At 38.6% G+C, this 21692-nt stretch overlaps 1 protein-coding gene across 9 annotated transcripts in view; it reads left to right on the forward strand.

Moving 5' to 3' along the window:
- Positions 1-89: 89 nt before the first annotated feature.
- The window catches only part of LOC137244139 (protein transport protein Sec24C-like), a 625388-nt gene continuing 603785 nt past the window's right edge, over positions 90-21692 (forward strand). The window contains exons 1-5 of one of the 9 annotated variants that reach the window (XR_010950809.1): positions 90-3072; positions 3187-3777; positions 3957-4167; positions 15233-15455; positions 19488-19972. The gene's annotated coding sequence lies outside the window, so the exon portion shown is untranslated. Of the gene's footprint in view, positions 3073-3186; positions 4168-15232; positions 15456-19487; positions 19983-21692 lie in introns of those variants that run through there. The other 8 variants (XR_010950805.1, XR_010950810.1, XR_010950812.1 and 5 more) reach the window with 8 other exon arrangements.

Raw genomic sequence — 21692 nt, forward strand, 5'->3', positions numbered from 1 at the left:
ATACTATTTTCACACAGACGGCTTATTGAATAATAAAGGCAATTTTCTACATTAAGACGCTTATTGAGCTTAAGCTTCCCTACAAAATTCGTGTTTGTAAATATGAAGGAACTTCAGACTTATCAATTGAACTTTATTTCGCCTTGCCCATTCACATAAAAAATTTCGCGAAGCACTGGTATAAACATTCTGCCTATACAAAAGAAATACTTTCTAACATATTTTGTGTCGTATTCATTTGTTATATTGCAGTTTTTACTTGCGAAAAATGTTAGAAAAGTTATACTATTTTCACACAGACGGCTTATTGAATAATAAAGGCAATTTTCTACATTAAGACGCTTATTGAGCTCAATCTTCCCTACAAAATTCGAATCTATTATTATTTCATTAGTAGCTGATCGAATGCCTAATGAAGTCAAAAGCACAATGCAACTCTGTTGGCAGCGTTCCGTTTCCGCTTCTTAGTTTTTCGTGTGTTCAGTCCTTAAAAATGTCATTTGTCAAAGAAATGTCATTGTCTGCATGGCGGAACGATACAAGGTGGCCGCATCGAACAGCTGATTATAACCTTTTTTATTTGATTTGATAGATAAACTACCGGCGCAGTACGATTTTGACATTTGTCCATCGAATTTACAAGTACATGGAATTTTTTTTGTTTGTATGTATGTCACCATGCTCCCACCTTGTATCATTCCGCCATGATTGTCTGTCTCATCCTTCATACTAATCGAGCAGTTACTTCTGTGTGAAAGCAAAAAAATTACGATTTCATTAGCAGGTGAAATGAGATCATTAAGTTTCTGTGTGAAAACAGTATTACCAAAGAGTTGGAAAAATAATTTCACTTGCTAACCCCTTCGGTGGAAAGCAGCGGAGCTTCACAAAAATCGAATAGGTCTCTTTCAACACACCACAAACTTTAACACAATTTTTAACATAATTTAAGCACACAAAATACACTGATTGTAGTTTTAGAGTGTGAAAATATAAATTCTGAACATATTATATGAATAAAAACTGCCCAGATAATTGTTAAATAATAAATACAGACAGTGGTAGTTTAACACATTCTGCTATGGTGGGGTTCAGGGGGTTGTGTAGCGCAATATATAGCTTCTCCAAACCAATTGTCAACCTCACCTTCGAACGGCGAATCCCGTTTCACTAACAGACGACGCTCTGGCAACCAAAAGCTGCTCAGGGAACTTGTGGTGAGAAGGGAGGGATGGCCTGAAGGTTTAATGTGGCCATATAAATCGTTCCCGCGATGGTCGGGCTAGTACCATAATGGTGTTGTGTTACCGGAGCGTGCCAGATCTGTATCCGGCAAAGGACCATCACATCGATAACACTCCCCAAAGCCTTCGGGGAGCAACCTTATCGCTACAACAACAACATTCGTCTATGGTGAGTGGTGAATGTGACTTACTAGAGTTTTGTGAAGGTTGCTTCACACTATTTTTCGCGCATGCAACATCTTTATTCTTCAAAAATCTTTGCCAATAGGCGCGACCGATCACAAATTTTCATCAATATCCTCCAACGGGATGTTATGAAAACGCATCTACAGTGGAGCAGCAAGGAAGGCAGTCGACATGATCTAGTGGTGCACTGTGGCAAGTCATGACGACTGAGCGGGGTTATTGCCAACTCTGCTGTCCTGCGCCATAAACAGAAAAAAGGCCTTTAAAAACAACAAAAGTGCAGAGATGACTCAAAATGCTCAAAATTCAAAAGAAAACGACATCCGGAAGAACTCACTGTCCTCCGATACTTGTGAATTGAAACAAGGAACGATTTCAGATTAAACGTCACAATTTCTTTATTCGTGCCACTTGCAAGCTAATTAACTAATGCCCTAAACATGCGTTGCAACTTACTTAAAGTTGAAGACATTGGCGTTTTATCGGTAACTGTATCGGTACCCTTTTAACAGCTGATTCGACCAACCTTATGAGAATCAATTCAATCGATTATTGGTGCCGCTAAAGCGCCAAATACACGACACGAACATTTTCGCGAACATTCCCGTTATGTCATGTTTCTGCGACCTTTTCTGTTGTTGTTGTTGTTGTTGTAGCGATTAGTTACTCCCCGAAGGCTTTGGGGAGTGTTATCGATGTGATGGTCCTTTGTCGGATACAGATCCGATACGCTCCGTTAACACAGCACCATTAAGGTGCAGGCCCGACCATCTCGGGAACGATTTATATGGCCACATTAAACCTTCAAGCCATCCCTCCCTCCCCACCCCCAAGTTCCATGAGGAGCTTGGGGTCGTCAGAGCCTCGTCTGTTAGTGAAACGGGATTCGCCGCTCGAAGGTGAACTTGACAATTGGGTTGGAGAAGCTATATATTGCGCTACACAACCCCTTGAATCCCCGATCTTTTCTGTCGTGTATGGTGGTGTTTGCCAGTTCGCGCAAATGTTCGCCAAAAATTAAAATATTTTAATTTTTGGCGAACATTTGCGCGAACTGTTCGTGCGTGTATGGCGAAATAGCTCATAATCGTAGTAATTTCTGAACGGAACAGACGTGCGCGCAAAAGTAAAATGGACAATAAAAAATTTCTGAGTGAATTTATTGAAATGTATAAATTTTTTTTACGCTTAATTGCCACAGCGAGCAATATTGCTGCAGCACAATTGTTGTCCGTATTCATCGCTGTCTGAAAGAGAACTAATGTTTGGCCAAAAGTTCGTATGGTGTATGGCCAAAGCTGCGAACAAGATTGCGGAATGTTCGCCGAAATGTTCGTGTCGTGTATTTGGCGGTTAAGGTCATAACCGTATCGTACCCTGCAAGACGGAGGTAACTAGTTCACCTACACATTCAAAGCTTTTTTCGCTCTCCACTAACACATCGACGTTTCTCGCTGTCATCGAAATGACAGCGTCATCTTAATACAATTTATTAATTATTCGGGGACATAGTGTACACTATGTTCCGGGAAACATTTTAAAACGATGAAAATCTATAATTGTGGTAACTAAACTAAAAAAGTGCTGGTAATAGTGCAGTTTACGGTACCCACCCAAATTTGGGCCAAAATTTTCGAGTGAGGTATCAAAAGACGCGTATTCACGACTAGATCAAGAATCCGAAAGCGGAAGTTAACTTTGGTAATAGTGCAGTTTACGGTACGCACCGAGATTTGGGCCAAAATTTTCGAGTGAGGTATCAAAAGACGCGTATTCACGTCTAGATCAAGAATCCGAAAGCGGAAGTTAACTTTTTTTACCCGTTCAAAAGATATTAACGAAAAACCCAAAAAAAGACCCGTGGTCCCTCCGAAACCGGGGGTGGGATCCATAGTATTTTTGCGCAGAACACCTTTCTGTGTTGGCGGCCTTCGGCCGCGCTTATAAAAAATAACCCTGTGCTACGCCATGCCAAATCCGGGTGAGTGGTATAACCGTCGCTACCGCCACGATGATGCACAAATTTTTTTGTGGGTAAACACAACACAACCACATGAAAATCGCCAACTTCAACTGCAAATATCTCCGGACAGAGATATCATTTTTCTTTTCCGCCTTCGGATTATTGTTCTCGAGATTAATACGCGTCTTTTGATACCTCACTCGAAAATCTTAGCCCATTTTTAGGGTGGGTACCGTAAACTGCACTACTACCAAAAAATGTTATATTCTAATATATATCATCTCTGCGGGGTGCGATTCCGCTCAGGATATGCCAAAACAACAAGAAACCTACAATTAAATGCAGATTCACGTGGCATTTGCAAAGGATTTACCGGTAAACAAGGTACTTTCCACAACCAACATGCTTTGGAATACGGTGCAAAATTGGTTGGATGTATTTTCCCAAAAAAGGGTGGAACTACGCATCTTGGTTTGCCAGTATTTGCTTCTGTAATTTATATTGATTTGTATTGATTAAAAATTGCAATAGTAGATAATGTAATGTGAATTAAAATTGAATAGGTAGCCAAAGCAAAAAATGCAACTGATCCGCATGCAACTGATGTTTATGTGCCGCCACCGGGAGCTGCTGCAAGCACGACATTTCTTTGATTGGTTGCATAATCGAAATTGTGCCCTAACATGATATGGTTCGCGTTAAGCACGCTATGTTAAAGCAAAATAAATCTCGTCTAGTCAGGCCTGATTGTCCAGGATCATCGCACCAGAAAGGGTAAGTAAATTGCCTACCATATTAAATATATAAACAACATGTATGAATTTGTTGGTGATAATTTGTCATGCTTTTGTTGATAATCAACTGAAGAAGGCAAATACCAAAGAGTTCGAAGTTCATGTAAATACCAATTGATTTCTTTAAATAGCTTTGGAGAACAAAACCCATATGTATGTATTCATACAACTGCATAGAAAGGGAGGGATTAATTAATTATGATCAGTAGATTTATAGGATTTTTATTATTTTCCCTGCGTCGCCGTTGCCATTACATTGCGTTAAGGGAGGACATCAACACCTTACCCACAAGCAGTTAAAATTTTAGTAAATTTTGCTCTTTTCATTACTGATTCAAAACGTGGGAAGTTATATATGTAGCATTCCATGGAGAATGGTAAATTTTAGAAGACTTTCGCATTGCGGTCATTATTAATATCCAATCCCTAGAAGGTTCAATGTAGTCATATCAATAGGTCCGGAGATGGTCGGGTTAGTACCTCAATGGTGCTTGTTACCGGAACGTAGATAGATAATTTATTGAGTATTGCACAGTGACTTGCACATCTCCTTCACAGCACCTCATCGTAGCCGACTTCTTTGATGAACCCTAGCAGAGTTCTTGGCTTGAGGGATTAAATGTGGGAATGCACTGGCCATGGTGAGCCCATAAACTTAGCCCTACGTTTTGAGATTGCTTCGTATTCTTGGAGGATATGGTCCGCCGTCTGCTAATCGATCACAAAATCGGCATGTGTTATTCGATAGTATGCCCACTTTCTGCATACGGCTGCTCAGTCTATAATGCCCTGTAAGAATAGCTCTTGGGATTCTTCGGTTATCTTTCGATAGGTCTATTATTGCCCTGCAGCGACTTGTGCAATAACTTCCTAACAGTAACTTAGATGGTCTCAAACCTGGCGTATTGCTCCAGTGTTCTTCTCCTCTCTCTCCCCCCCCCCCCCCCCCCCCCCCTTCTTTAATAAATGCCCATGTGAGCCAACTAACAGGAACGGCTCGGGATCGATGGGTCATGCAGTTCCTGCCTCTCTTTCCGGGTTGTCCGCCTGCTCTTGTTGTAGCAGTGCTTCGCCCCATCCAATAGGTGCGACAGATCACAAATTGTCATCAATGTCCTCTAACGGGAGTCCGAGGAAACAGAAAGTTTCAACAGGGGTGGACCATAATGAGAGGAGTGTTAGAGGCGTTGATTCCACAATACAGCTAAAGACATGGTTGGTGTCATGTGGGGACACATTATAAGGAGGACATATGTTTTGTATGTCGGGGTTGATTCTGGATAAGTAAGAGTTTAACCTGTTACAGTATCCAGATCGAAGTTGGGCTAGAGTGACTCCCGTTTCCTTAGGGAGAGTGCGTTCCTACTCTGCTAGTTTTTTTCTTTGAGTACAGGATTCACCGGGCAATTCCTGGCATAGAGGTCCGCCGCCTGTTTGTGGAGTTCACTCAGGACCTGCTTGTGTTTTTAAGCTTCATACGGCTGTGTTCTCAGGTGCCGTATTTTCTCATAATGTAATGAGGGCGTGAACAACAAGAAGCCACAAAAGATTTGTAAAAGTTACGAGGACGTCGGGTTTTGGGATCAAGCCCAGAGCAACCTGTCCGATGCAACCATCCCTTGAACGTGACACACTGACAAGAGTATGACCGTCCTAAAAAGATTCTTTTCCGGCAAACGCAGCAAAACCATTTCTCATGACCGGGGTCAGGAGAAGGACACGGATTGGGTTCGATACCTTCCCGGAGGAGGAGAGTATGGCGCAGACCGCTGTATGGATCTGCTGGGAGGATGATAATTTGTGGGAGGGACGCAACAAATTAAACACTAGAGTCCGCCTGCTCATTACCCTGTACTCCCCTGTGGCCTGGGACCCAGTCCAACAGTACTACGTTGTGCACCCAAGGACCAGTGCTGACTTTATTTCGAACGTCACAATTGCCTTTAGTGGGGCCTGGCTGTCTGACTGAGTATGGCAATTGTTTCATTGGAGTATCAGCGCTGAAGGTTCAGCTTAGCGCACCAACATATGGCAAATACTTCCGTTTGAAAGCTGCTCGTATGTGCTTTTAGAGGTACTGATATTTTGGTTCTGGGTCCGGAGACTGGCTTCAATCCCCTCTGGCGTCTTCGAACCAGGGCCGTAGAGAGATTAGATTAGATTAGATTATTTATTTATTACGGCCAGAAGCCTAATTCATAAATTTGAAAATATTACAGTTTTTTATCTTATAGCTAAGGTTTTGCAATATTCATATAATTTTGTTTTGTTATTTGGTTGCAACTTTTTATATCCATAGGCAGATCATAACTTTTCAGACCCTTGTAGAAAATGTTCTGTTGATCAATTTCAGTTCTAAAAAACGGCAATTTGAAATTATGTTTGCTCCTCGTATTTATGTTATGAGTTTGCTCAACTAATGCTATATTTTTATTTAAATAATCAGGTACATTTCCATGTTTGATATTAAATATGAATTTCGTGGAGTGGAAAAAAATCTTTTGTTTCACACTTAACCAGTCTAAAGTCTTCAACATGTCAGCCGTTCGTGTATCTCTAGGTTTCTGAAGAATAAATCTCATGCATCTATTTTGAAGCTTTTGGAGCTTGTCTACTTCTTTATCCGATATTATGAATAGAATGGACGGGCAGTACACGAAGTGCGGTTCTATAACTGTTTTATATAAGATTTTTTTGTACTTTTTCAGAATGAATTTAGTTGTTCTCTGCATCACTCCTATATTATTGGCAACTTTTTTAATTGTATAATTTATATGATCTTCAAATTAGAGTTTATTATCAATTATTATTCCTAAGTATTTTATACTGTTAACTCTTTGTATGATTTCATCATTTATTTTTAGCTCGGCTATATCCTCCTCATTGATATTCCTCCTTGTTATTATCATATATTTAGTTTTATTTATGTTTAGTTTCAGTCTATTACCACACAACCATTTATACAAGTTATTTAGTTCATGTTGAATTTTGGCGAGAGCAGTATTAATATTATTTTCACTTATCATAATTAATGCATCATCCGCAAAAAGTCTAATTTCACAACCTTTGATAGCATTTACTATGTCATTTATGTATATAAGAAATAATATAGGTGCCAATACTGAGCCTTGAGGTAACCCTATGGGTACCTCTAATTCATCCGACGTCACAGCATTTATAACTGTTTTCTGCTTTCTCTGCTTCAAATAGCTGCGGAACCATTTAAGTTCAATACCAGTTATACCAATCCGCTGCATTTTTTTTATTAATATCTCTCTATCCACCGTTTCAAAAGCTCTTTTGAGGTCAAGGAAAACTGAAACCACTACTTTTTTGTTGTTTAGCTCTTCTTTCCAATCAGATATCACCAAATTCAGCGCTGTCTCACAGGAGTGTTTTTTCCTAAATCCTGACTGTTGGTAGACTAGTATATTATTTACTTCAAGCTGATTCACCAACTGATTCTTAACAACGACTTCGAGAATTTTAGCATCACTTGGCAGGGTATTTATGGGTCTAAGTTCTTCAGGTTGCATTGTCTTTTTAACTTTTTCCACAGGTATTATTGTTGACGTTTTCCACATTTCAGGTACTACACCATCTTCTAAGCTGTTATTGATTATTTGAGCATAGAAATATCCGGTATACAATATACAATCTTTTAGTACACCTTCGGATAGCAGTTTTCTTCCACCTATTTTATATTTAAAGTCTGTTAGGATATTAATAACATCATCGGTGGTAATTTCAGCAAACTTTAATTTTGAATGGACTTGTGTATCCTCTAGTGCTACTTGACAGGTTTCGATGTTATTATTAATTTCAATCACACTGTTTACAAAAAATCTATTTAGACCATTCGCCAGATCGGTTTCGTTTTCAACCAGTATGCCATCCAGTATCACCTTTTTTATCCCTTCGCTATCTTTAGTTTGGTTGACCGTTTGTTTGAGATATTTCCACATTTCTTTAGCATTATATTCATTCAACATGATTTTATTCTCCATATACTTTATTTTTTTTTAATTTGACTAATTTTTTGTAAGACCTATTTATATTTTTATATTCATCCCACTCTCCAGTTTGTAACGAACGCGTGTACATATTGTATTTATATTTATTCATTTGTGCCAATTCTCTGTCATACCATTTATTCATTAACTTGATATGCACTTCTTTCTCGTAGGTTAAACTTTCCATAGCCTGAATCATTATATTATTAATTAATTCGACTTTTACATCAATTGATAAGTTTATAGTAAAGTTGAAGTTAAATGATCTAAGGATGCTTATTAAAATATCACTATTATATTTGTCCCATGCTATGATTTTCTTGGTCAGTCTCATCTTGTATACTTTGGACGTTTTAATATTAAATTTTATAGTTTCATGATCAGATATTTTGTATTCCTGCAAATTATTACAGAGAATTTCATCCGAGTTTGAAAATAATAGATCAATTTTCGATTCACTTGTATCTGTGATTCGCGTATTAAATTCTATTTTTTGGCTCATCCCCATCACAGCAAATATCTCATTTAATTTAGTACTATATGTTGAAATGCAGTTCATATTGTAACGAATTTGCTTGTAAATCCTCTTATTTGTAATCCTCTGCTAAGTTCGAATCACTAAACTGTTGAATAAATAACTCCAATTTGTAATAATGCAAAATGGCCTTTATTAAAGTACTTCACAATAACAAACTGTGCAACGAATAGCTTGCTTAATAACCACACTGATTGATAGCTCAATGAAACTCTACTATTCAAAATAGCACTGCTATTGCTCGCTAGATATCGTCTTAATCAAACTGCTTGACAACTCAAATCAAACTGAATTACTTCTTACTCGCCTGCATCGCTTTTATAGTTTACGCTGCATACTTCTAGGCTCTTCGATTTCCAGAAGTTACTAGTTGTTTCGGCTACAAAATCGCCAGCCACAACTACGTGCACAAATTATTGCTCTCTCTTGTGACAACTCAGATAAGGTATATGCATGTGTTTGTAGTTTACAGTCTCCCGCACACACATAAGCGTATAAGTAAATTCATCGGTGTGTGACATCTCATCTCTCGCTGCCTTGTATGTAAATGTTGCTCGTCGGAATGTGTACATATGTGTAGACGCAATTATTGATTCGTTTATGTAGATACATAATAATTGAATTATTGATGTGCATTCACGTCACTGCTTAGATCGGCTTAGAGCTGGCAGCACTCCTTAGTTTTGCTAATATTCGTAACACTGCCCTCCACCTAAGTCTGATCGTCCCGATCAGACAAATCTCTCGATCTAAACGCTGCTAGCATCGCCAAATGTACCACTCTTCTACTCCGTGGTTTCCCAGTGGTTTGTATGCGGTAGATGGTATCACTGATCTTCTTCACAACTTTGTACGGGCCTTCCCAACTGCACCGAAATTTGGCTGGAACACCTTTCCGCCGGTGAGGGTTGTTTAACAGTACCAAATCTCCCGCCAAGAAACCTTCCGAATTAGAGTTCTTGTCATGCCAGTGTTTCATCTTACTACTCATTACCCTGGGCCGTTCCTTCACACTCTGTTGTTTGGTCAATGAACCACTTCGTAGAGCTTGCGCTGGACGGATTTGCTTTGCATAATCGGTATCGTTCCCACATTTCACAAGAGTAGTGCGCTCCGGCTTGAAACTACCCTCGCATTCTTTCTCGGAAATTCGTTGCTTCGTTTTCCTGCGTCTTTTAGGTTTTGTCAATGCCAGTGTTTCTCTCGCAGGTACTTTTGATTTTGATTTATTTGGCCCATTCGATCTATCAACCTTTGCCTTTGACTTTCGTGGTCTTTGTCGAGTCTTTTCCACCAGTACCCGATTATTGCTGAACCCTTTTCCCAAACTAAAGTTAAGTGGTATGTCCTGGTTCTTATAGCGCATAATTTTCCTCCGCATATCGATCCTGACGTCATGGTCAACCAAGAAGTCCACTCCCAATATGACTTCATCAACGATCTCCGCCACAACGAATTTGTGTAGAACCTTGACTTTTCCAATTAATACCTCACATACCACTTCGCCTTGGACTTGATTATATTCGCCTGTTACCGTACGCAACCTTGCTCCAGGTAATGACTTTACTCTCCTGTAGACCAAATCAGATCGAATCAAGGAATGAGATGCCCCCGTATCTACAGTCAGTACACGCTCTTTACCATCCACATTCCCTCTGACGGTAAGACTGCTTGATTTCCTTCCGATTTGCGACACAGATATCACAGGACATTCAACAGCTGGATAAAGCTCTCTACCTCTTACTCGCTCTTGCTCATCTCCTCCAGCTTTGCGTTTATGGCCACCCACATTGTTGGAACTATTAGGACCAAGATCGCAATGACGTGCAATGTGACCTGGGTTGCCGCACTTGAAACATTTAATAACTCCGGCATTCTTCTGTTGAGATCCCTTCAGTGCTTCCAAAATTGTGTCTACCCATTCTGGCCTTTCTACTTTTACACGATGAGCCTTATATGCTGGTTTACTTAATAGGGAGGCAGTTTCCTGAGTCAATGCATGTGATACCGTTTCAGCAAATGTCAGTTTTGGGTTCGCGTATGTAGCTCGCTTCGTTTCTACGTCTCGTATGCCATTTATAAAACTCTGGATTTTTACCCTCTCGGTGTATTCCACGGGTGCGTCCGCATTTGCGAGATGAGCCAACCTTTCAACATCTGAAGCAAATTCCTGCAATGTCTCATTTGCTTTTTGGTAGCGGTTTTGCAACTCAATTTGGAATATCTGTTTTCTATGCTCGCTTCCATAACGTCGTTCTACAGCAGCCATCAATGCGTCATAACTGTTCCGTTCGTACTCTGGAATAGTCTGTAAGATTTCTGCAGCTGGTCCTTTCAATGCTACGAAGAGCGCGGCAACTTTATCTTCCACATTCCAGTTGTTCACTGCTGCGGTCTTCTCAAACTGTAGCTTAAAGACCTGGAAAGGAACAGAACCGTCAAAGGATGGTGTTTTTACCTTTGGATTACTCGCTGAAACTGCTGGACGATTTAATTGTAACTGCTCCATACGACCCTTCAAATCATCGACTTCTGCCTGAAATTGAGCGATTTTTGCATCCTGCGCTTCCAGCTTTGATGTTACCCTTGCTTCCTGTGCTTCTAACTGTGAAGACATTTGTGCCACCTGTAATGATAAGCGCTCTTCTTGTTCTTCCATCTTTGATGTTATGCGTGTCTCCTGCGATTCCAGTTGGGATGCCATATATGTCTTCTGTTCGTCCAATTGCGTTTCCATCTTGGATGTTATACGGGTTTCCTGCGACTCCAGTTGGGATACCATATACGTCTTCTGTTCTTCAAGTTGTGCTTCAATCTTCGATGTTAGTCGGTTCTCCTGCGATTCCATATATGTTTGCTGTTCTGCCAGTTGAGATGACACTGTCGATGTTTGAGCAGATATTGCAGCTAAAATCATGTTCAAGTCTGTACTGGTAACCGTCTGCGATGTTTCGTTTTTCTCTTCAATTTTTGTTGTCTCCTCGCTATCAAGATGAAAGACATGCTCTTCCACATCAATTCCTTCTGCTTCCATTGCCTCTCGTAGCCGGGCCTGAAGTTCAAGTTTAACGCCGCTTGTATTCAATCCACGGGTCTCCAACTCCTTCTTTAGTTGCTGGATCTTTAATTCACCGAACTTTGCCATGTCCTTGTTGTCCTTTGGAATTTATTCAACAATTCCTCTTCTGACACCAATTGTAACGAATTTGCTTGTAAATCCTCTTATTTGTAATCCTCTGCTAAGTTCGAATCACTAAACTGTTGAATAAATAACTCCAATTTGTAATAATGCAAAATGGCCTTTATTAAAGTACTTCACAATAACAAACTGTGCAACGAATAGCTTGCTTAATAACCACACTGATTGATAGCTCAATGAAACTCTACTATTCAAAATAGCACTGCTATTGCTCGCTAGATATCGTCTTAATCAAACTGCTTGACAACTCAAATCAAACTGAATTACTTCTTACTCGCCTGCATCGCTTTTATAGTTTACGCTGCATACTTCTAGGCTCTTCGATTTCCAGAAGTTACTAGTTGTTTCGGCTACAAAATCGCCAGCCACAACTACGTGCACAAATTATTGCTCTCTCTTGTGACAACTCAGATAAGGTATATGCATGTGTTTGTAGTTTACAGTCTCCCGCACACACATAAGCGTATAAGTAAATTCATCGGTGTGTGACATCTCATCTCTCGCTGCCTTGTATGTAAATGTTGCTCGTCGGAATGTGTACATATGTGTAGACGCAATTATTGATTCGTTTATGTAGATACATAATGATTGAATTATTGATGTGCATTCACGTCACTGCTTAGATCGGCTTAGAGCTGGCAGCACTCCTTAGTTTTGCTAATATTCGTAACAATATTAATATTAAAATCACCGACTACTATATTATGGTTACTTTTCTCATATTTATCAATTAGAATTTCATTTAGGTATTCAACAAAAGCTGCATCACTAGTGCTCGGCGAGTGGTACAGAACTCCAATCTGCCACTTTTTATCAACCTTCTTCAGTTTTATTACAATGCAACAAACGTTTTCATTTATGTTATCATTATAGATTACTTTAACATCAATTGTACTATGTACATAAACTAACACACCTCCTGTGTGCCTGCTATGGGAATCACATCTTATCATTTTATAGGTTGCTATTTTTAATTCATTGTCTAGAATATCTTTGGTTGTACATGTTTCAGAGCACAGTATGATGCCTGGTCTATGAACTTCCGCCAACACTTCCAACTCTGATTTGTTAGCTACTAGGCTATTTATGTTTAAATAGATGCATTTAAAGTCATTGTTGATGTCCTTTGTGGATCTTTTTTGGTACTTTGATACTCTACGTTGCATAACATTAGCATGGTCCAGGTGAGCCAGTGGCCTGATTGTTAGTTGCTAATATCCTAGCCTCTGTTTTTTTACATTTAAGTGTTTTAAGTAGACAGGGCAATGTCTGCTATTGCACGGGTGATTGGTATCAATCCCTATATTTAATTTCTCATTAGCTCTAATACAATTTATGCACATGTTTTTTGGTTGTTCCTTGCACTCCATGGGTTTATGTTTACCCAAGCATTTGCTACAAACATCTTCATTTTTGCATTCACTAGCTTTATGGTTGTATCCTTTACATTTAAAACACATTGTTATATCAACACCATCGTATACTTTGCACCTTTTCCATCCTATATTCAGTTTATCTAATTTTAACGCTTCAGTAAATATTTCCACATCCACCTCAACTATTGCATTATAATAATTTTTGTGACTAACTTTAACATTATATTGCTTAATAATTTTTACTTCACCCTGTTCAAAGCATTTATTTTGTTTTCGTAGACATTCAGTTAATTCATCACCATTCTTTTCAAATTGCATACCTGTTATAAATAGTCTTGGTTTATATTCACGAGGTATCTTTATCTCATATTCATTGCTAATTTCTTTGTCCATTATTTCTTTTATTTTCTCTCTTTCATTTTCATCAACACTATCGATCACCATAATACCATTATTACCAGCTTTAATATCTGTTATCTTTAGTTCCTTAGAATTAATTTTATTGGCCCCTATTATGAGCATTATTCGATCTTCGCTGGCTATCGAACATCGAAAATCGTATTTGAAATTGGTATTATGACAACTCATCTCTGTCGAAATTTTCGTTGTGTATCTAATTTTCAAGCGAATAGAAATTTGTAGTCGATGCTGTATCGAATAGAAAAAGAATTGTTTAAAATGGAAGTTTTTTGTATTTATGTTCTACTTTTTTACTACCTACTAGTAATTTTAAACTATTTGAATTAATTTTATATAGGTCCAAGGTCGTGAGTACAAAGCAACAGCTTGAAAGACTGGTTTCAATTATGGAACAAAATCCCCATATAGCAAAGGAACTTGCACATTATAGAAATGTAACTTTGCTTGATGCAGCTCAGCCTCCTCGTAATTCAATTTTATTCATCTTTCACAAATAAAATTTTCCAAGACATTCAACACCTTTGATAGCACCACAGACACAGTCGGCTGGGCAAGTCCGAGTGCATTTTCGTTTCCAACGCTCGGTTGGTAGGATCCCTGAGCGCAAAATCGGGGAACTGTTGCCAAAATTAAAAAAATATTAGGAATAGACTCGGTTCTTGTGCATTCCTGCAGCAGTTCATCTGTACTGGACAACAAGTCCATGAACGCTTATTTGGACAGTTTGAAATTTTGAATAAATCTATAAACAAAACCTATAATTTCAACAATTTAACAACTTATTTAGAAAGCCACACTTACGTGGTGGAATTCACTTCCAAAGGATTTGAAGCATCTTACCCGTCTCCTACTTCTGGCTAGCTCCAGTAAGCTTTCCTCTTCATCTGACGAATCGTCAAACCACAATTCCGTTGTAGTCATACTTTTATTTTTAATATTTGCATTTAATAAATAGTTCTGCTTTTGTTTATTTATTCTATTTTATTTGACAGAGTATTGGAAATGTGCTATTGTGAACTTTTGAATTTATCGAAATTCACAATAATGCTTGCCTTCATCGAACGCGCGTCGTAATACCGAATGAAAATTCGTTCGATCAGCTCTTTCGACCACGGTCGAAGATCGAATTTGTCTCATAATAGGGCATCAATATCAGCATCACAACATATGAGAGAAAATCCGGGCCCGGGACTAAAAAAATTTACAGGCCCCCTATGAAAAATCCACTAATGCATTTGATTAACGTGAATTAATGACGTTTCATTCATAAATCATTATTGATGGATTACATCAAAAAAAATTTTTACCACATCAAATGATTTTTGGCTAAGAGCTGACAATAAAATTAACACAGAATATTTTATTTTATTGTAACGTAGAAATAAAATTCTCTTTTAACAGCCGCATATTATTTCAAATAATCTTTTCTAGTTATTTAGTAACATTTTCATACATTTCTGATAAATTTAATTATGGTTATAAATTTTAATTATTCAATATAGAATGTTCGGATATCAAAGAGTGGCTTTACTTGCTTTTTTCGCTGCAAAATTTTTTATAATAATATCAAAACTTAACTGTCTTGCCAAAACGGATGCAACACAAAGCGTGGCAAGTCCTAAAACTCGCTCTTTAGATGAACACGATCTATGAAAGTCTTTCATTCTTGAAAGGACGCTGAAGGAACGTTCTGCACTACATACAGTGACAGGTAAAGTGCAAAAGGTACGTAAACCAATACAAAAGTTGGGGGAAAATTGTATACATATTTTGAAAATAGACGGCATTTAGCAATTCCAATGGTGACAGACCTTTATCAAAATTTGCTTCGTAAATGTGTTTCAAGTGAACTATTTCAATTCTAAGCTTTGAGAAATATCCGACTTGTATGTTTCGACAAATTTTGCTGCGCTCGCCCGAACCGTAGTTTCATCCATGTCTTAAATTGCCACAAAAAGGAAAACTTTTCGTTCAAATTTCTCATAGCTGCAAATCGTTCAGTAATGCCAGTGATTACCGAATCAACGATCACCAAGAATGTATTGTTTTTGAAATCAGACTCTGAATCATCCGTAATCATCTCATTTAAATTATCTTCAGAACGCCTTTTGGGTTTTCTCTTTCGAATGTCCGGAAACTTTGGCGATATGTTCAATTGAATAGCAACTGTTTTGCATTCGTTTAAAATTGTTTCCCATTGGTTCCTGATCAACTTCAAATCAGCTAATAAGGCATCTAGATGTCGGACCTCAACATCTGTGGTGGCGTCTCTCGCTTGGAGGACCACGCTTCTTTCATTAATGGTAGGGTTTTGAACCAAATTGAGGACAGCAAGATACATTCGAACTTGTTGATGTACTTGAGAATGCCGGTAAGATCGCCTTATGCTTGCGCAGTCAAATTTGGCTTTTGGCTGAAAGACTATGAAGAGAGCTAGGTACATTTTTTTTGAGGATGTCACATCGTTGTGGAGTGCTGCCGAAGAAAATAATTGCAGCCGTACAACATTCTGCAGCATCAACACCACATAAATTGATAGCGTTTTCTTTTCTGAAATAAATTGTTGCCTAAGTAAATGGTAATACTCTACCCCATCGGGTTAGGGGGTCAGAATATACCCGCGGTAGGTATGCCTGGCGTATGCGTAAGAGGGGACTAAAATATCAGATTCCAGGGGCTGTGTAGCGCAACCCTGCAGGTTGCCAGCGCAATATATAGCTTCCCCAAACCTAATTGTCAACCTCACCTATCCGCAGCGAATCCTGTTTCACTAACAGACGCGGCTCTGGCGACCCCAAGCTCCTCATGGAACTTGGGATGGGGAGGGAGGGGATGGCCTGAAGGTTTAATGTGGTCACATAAATCGTTCCCGAGATGGTCGGGCTAGCACCTTAACAACCTTATCGCTACAACAACAACAACAACAATAGAGTTACTCCTACCCCAGAAAATGGCCAACATTTATAGTGCATACAAAGAACATTTCAACTCACCAAATTCACTCATATTAACAGAGTATATGTGGAACTTAAGAGCGAATTGAGAGTTTCACAAAGTTGCACTGCCACACCGCCATTTTATACAGGGTAAAAGTGTAACGCTTTTGCGTTGCGAGCAGGCAAGAATTTTCACAAAAGAACGAAATACCCCGTAAAGGCGTTGCCTGTTTGCTTGCGTAACACTTTATCCAGAAAAGAAAACGCTATCATAGCTGCGGGTTGCACAAGGCGAGTAATCAGCATTCGAGTTTTTGTCGAGAATAAGACGTAGTGCTCCGTTGTAACCTCCTTTCATATTGGCGCCGTTATCGTACCCTTGTGCACGACAATCTTCAATCATATATGGCAAATTAGATCAGCGATTTTCTGACCAGTTTTTTGGTTACAATTCACGAAACCCAAAATCTGTTCTGGAATTGTAAATTTGGTGCTTTCGAATTGAAATGGAGTGAGCGCAAAATGAACGTAGTCAACGTGACTAGCATCAAGCATAGCATAAACGATAATAGAAAAATACTTAGCTTTCTTGGCATGATCTAATATAGTTTCCCTCACATGCTTTGCACAAATTTCTATAAACTCGTTCTGAATGTCTGGGGAAAGATAGTGAACTTGTAAACGTTTGTGCTGCTATTGTGAAATCCTAACATTCTCCAAATGATCTCTAAGTATCGGATCATAATGGCTTATGAGATCTTAGGTGCCCAAAAAATGTCCATCCTTTCGCTTTTTGAAAAAAAAATAGTGTCCAAAATTCTATATAAAATTTCTTTCCACTTTTGAGTTTCAGTGATTAGCTGTTCATTGATAAGTGTATCAATTGTAGCCTCCTTTCGAATTAGGTTTTGTAAAGATCGCCATTGAATATAACATTTAGTGTGATCTTCAGTATTTTCGTGTGATGGCAGTTCAGCGTATAGCTTCTTCCATACCTGGAATTTCGAATATTCGCCAGGACAACAAATTTTAGGTCGATTTAAAGTATTGGTGCTTAACAGACGACATGGTAGGCAATAAAAAGCATTGCTACTGGCACTCCACACCAACCAGTGACGCTCCACTTTCTCTTCATTTGGCAAGATTCTGTTTAACAACGAGGTAGGAAATGCCTCGTCATGACAATCACGTGGAAAAATAACAGGGCACTTTTGATGACCTCGACGAATTATTTCGTTGACTTCTTCAGATCGCAAAAACTCATTATTCACGGTACCGATATCGAAGTTGTTTAAATAATCTAGACTTTGATACAGAGTTGGTGGTATTGTTGGAAAGCTTTTTGAAGATGAACCTTCATCAGTGTTACCACGAAAACTTTACGATTTCGGATTCATGTAAACATATATTTTTGTTTGATGTTTTTATTGTCTCCTCACTGTTCGAGGGACCAGGTAAAAAATCATTATCAATATTCGTTGCGTTTGAAATTCGGCTTAAAATTTCCACATGGAACAACTAAAGACTCTCCTGAATAAAAAAAAATGTCTTAGTACCTCTAAATCGCGGGCCCCCCGAGAAATACCGGGCCCCCTGAGAAATATCGTGCCCTGCGCTTGCCAGGCTAAGGCTCCAGCTATTAGGAGTGATAAAGCTGTCAGATCTAGAAGCAGCCAGTGGCTTAAGTCCTAGGAAGCTTCTAGTATTTGTCAAGAGGACGGAGTTTTTTTATAACATAGGTCCTGGTTCTTGATAGGGTTTTCAGCTTGGCCGTTAAAACAAACTTCTGGTAACACTACGAACTCATTCAGTCTATGTGAGATCCTCATGAACCGGCCACTTCAACCTAACCTATATTTTGTGTGTTTTGGTTTTTACTTTAGAATCTACCGGTTAAGTAAGCGATGTCAGCTAACTAAGCGCCTTCAAATGTAGATCCATAAGGAACATGAGGTCGCCAGAGCCTCGGCTGTTAAAGAAACAGGATTCGCCACGGGTAGGTGACGTTGACAATTGGGTTGGAGAGGCTATATATTGCGCTGGCAACCCATTGAAATGATTGCGCTACAAAACCCCTTGAATCAATTTGGTATTTTAGTCGCCTCTTACGACAGGCATAGCTACCACGGGTATACTCTAAGCCCACTAACCCGCTGGAGCCATGAGAAGCGTGAGTGCACTTTGGGTGTCGCAAGGCAAGTTCCGTCGTGCCTGGTGTTGTTGGGTGAGCGGCCAGGCAAGGCAGCAGGGTACACATGCACCATTCAGGAGGATACCCTCGCTGAGCCCAGAAAATCTGGGAAAATTAGATGTACTGCTCAGATCCAGCAAACGAGTATGTTCTGTACTGGCATATGATAAACTTGCAGACAACCAAACGTTTACTTTCCTGTCCAAAAGGGAATTGGTGCTCGGCACTGCTGCTAAAGAAGAATAGACGTAGTCATATCAATTCGTTCCCGGGTTACTCGTGGAAAGCAGTTTTAGCAGTACGTTGCCCGTTTCAATTTGCACATCCATTCAAAGAACTTCGCATAATGGATTAAACAGTCATCTGCATTTATTCGTTTTTGTTTTTGTAGCACGCAAAATTTACTATCTATTACCCCAACATCTATCAATTATCCCTTGTTATAATCTTCGGGTACCCCCGCTACCGGAAGATGTCTTGGCATGGTGGAGGTTCACTTGAATTTACTTTACAGGTCCTGATTCTGGTTATCTAAAATCCCCTTGAGTATCTTGTATTTATTAAGCACTTCCGGTTATATTAAAAACTTATTATCTATCCTTACTGATATTCGTTTCTTTTTCATTCTAGGTAATTCGATTTGACGATGTGGGCATAGCAATATTCCAGCTGTGGCTCTAAGAAGAACGTACATTTGCTCAAACTACAAGAAAACTGCGACAACTGTCCCTCGGCCTTTTTAGTATCACATATAAGGCCCTACCACGCATATTATGGGAAAGGGGCAAGTTCAAAGCTCAACATCACCTGCAAATCGACTTTGATAGCACGAAATGGGGCTGCATATATGCCGGTATTATATCTACAACACTCATATCTATGCAAACTGAGCACCATCAGTGTGAGCTTCGAAACTCAAAATGGTTTCAGAAAGGGCACGACTACGAATGAGTTTATGTCTTTACATATGTAGTTTGTACATATAAATATGCACATATGTAAGGTTTACTAGAAAATTAAGGAAATTATTTTTAAAAACCATTGTATATATAATTTATTCATAATTAAATATTATTTAAACAAAAGGGACGCGTATCATTCATATAAAAAGCGAATTGACAGAAGGTAACCGGTACGGGTAACCGATAGGCCAGTTACCCGTGTTGTTGTTGCATATGTTTTGGTTAGCGATAACGAAAACATACCTAATGAAGTAACTTAAAAATGTAAATAACATCGAGCGAGAAGGAATGTCGAAAATAGGTAAGAACGAGAAAGCGAGTCACACGTACACTATTTTGAGAGAGCGCATGCGTTACCTCTTTCACGACAGCAATGTAAAAGTCATTAAGACGATAATTGGTGACCAAGTTATTGGTAACGATTAAGTAATCGATTAGGTAACGGGTACCTGTCTTGTAGGGTAGCCAACCAATTGGGTTTTGGTTTACCGTCGTAACGATAAACAGCTGATTACTGTAGTGAACCGAGATGATAGGCTTCAACTCGTGCGCGCGGAAATCATGAACAATATACAAACGTGCTTTGAAAACTCTGCGAAGAGATACAATCTCAGAAGTAGGTCGCAAACGTTTGCAGTAGGTGAAAATGTTTATCGTAGAAACTTTTCTCTTAGCGATCGTTCAAAAAAATTCAATTCTAAATTTGCCCCAGTTTTTATTAAAGCCAAAGTTATTAATAAAAAGGGAAACAACATGTATCAATTGCAAGATAAAGAGAATGGTAGGATAGGTTGGTATCATGCGAAAGATATCAAGACTTGTCTAACCCAATGTTAATGTTTGTGCCAACTCTAGGCGAAAAGGGGCGAAATGCTGAAAACAGAGTTGCTTTATATGGGCATAAATTGGTATCCACTTGGGCTTGTAGCCATTTTCCTTCGCTCTAAAAGTTCTTTTTGGATTTGGCGATCATCAAGAGCAGTTCATCTTAAGTATATTCCTGGAGATAAAGTATTTCTTTCAAAGTTTAAACTTAACTCAAGTAAAGTTTTGAAATAACTAAATTTAATATAAATAAAGCTGATACGTTTCAATTATTGTGAATCAAATCAATATACCAATTGTACAACATACATATGCGAGGAGGCAGGTGGAGGATTTCGCTCTTGAGCCTATAATCCACCATACACATTTTCATCGGAAATAACATTCTTGCTCCAGAGGAGGAAGCCCGCAAGCATAATTTAGCTTATAAAAATACCTTTTATATACATATATATATTTGGGAAAACTCTTTAAGTGAAAGAACACTGAAGAATGCAGGCAGTTTGACGTTCCAAAAGCAAAAACAATTTCTATCCAACAAAAAAAAAAGGGGGAAGAAAGAACTTTTTGCAAAATTTTGAGAGTCAGCCAACGACTCACTTAGTATTTCCTTACCACTTGTGAAAAGCAGTAGATTTCAGTTTTGTGCTGACTGTACAGCGTCTATCTAATTTAAACTATGAATTAATTAATAGTTAAATAATATTAAAAGTGAAGTGAGGAAGATATTAAGAAATAGTTATGTAAACCATCGTGGTTGAAAAATAAGTTTGTAGAGGAAAGGAGTATTTGAATGAAAAAAAAAATCTGTAAATAATTATTGTTAAGTATTCACAGAAAAAAGAAAAGAAAAAAAAAACCAGAAAAGAAGAGAGCTCAAACTAGAGTTATTACTGTGAGAAAAATTTTGTGTAATCAATGAAAAGAAAAATCAAAGTTCAAAGAAATTCCATAAATAAATTCAGTATTGTAATAAAGTCCGAGAGAGGGAAAAGTCAAACGAGAGGAAGTTAAGAATTCAATGTGCCCGGTTTTTTTTTTGCTTTAA

The sequence above is a fragment of the Eurosta solidaginis genome, chromosome 3 (assembly GCF_040869045.1).
Source record: "Eurosta solidaginis isolate ZX-2024a chromosome 3, ASM4086904v1, whole genome shotgun sequence".
NCBI classification, from domain to species: Eukaryota; Metazoa; Arthropoda; class Insecta; order Diptera; family Tephritidae; genus Eurosta; species Eurosta solidaginis.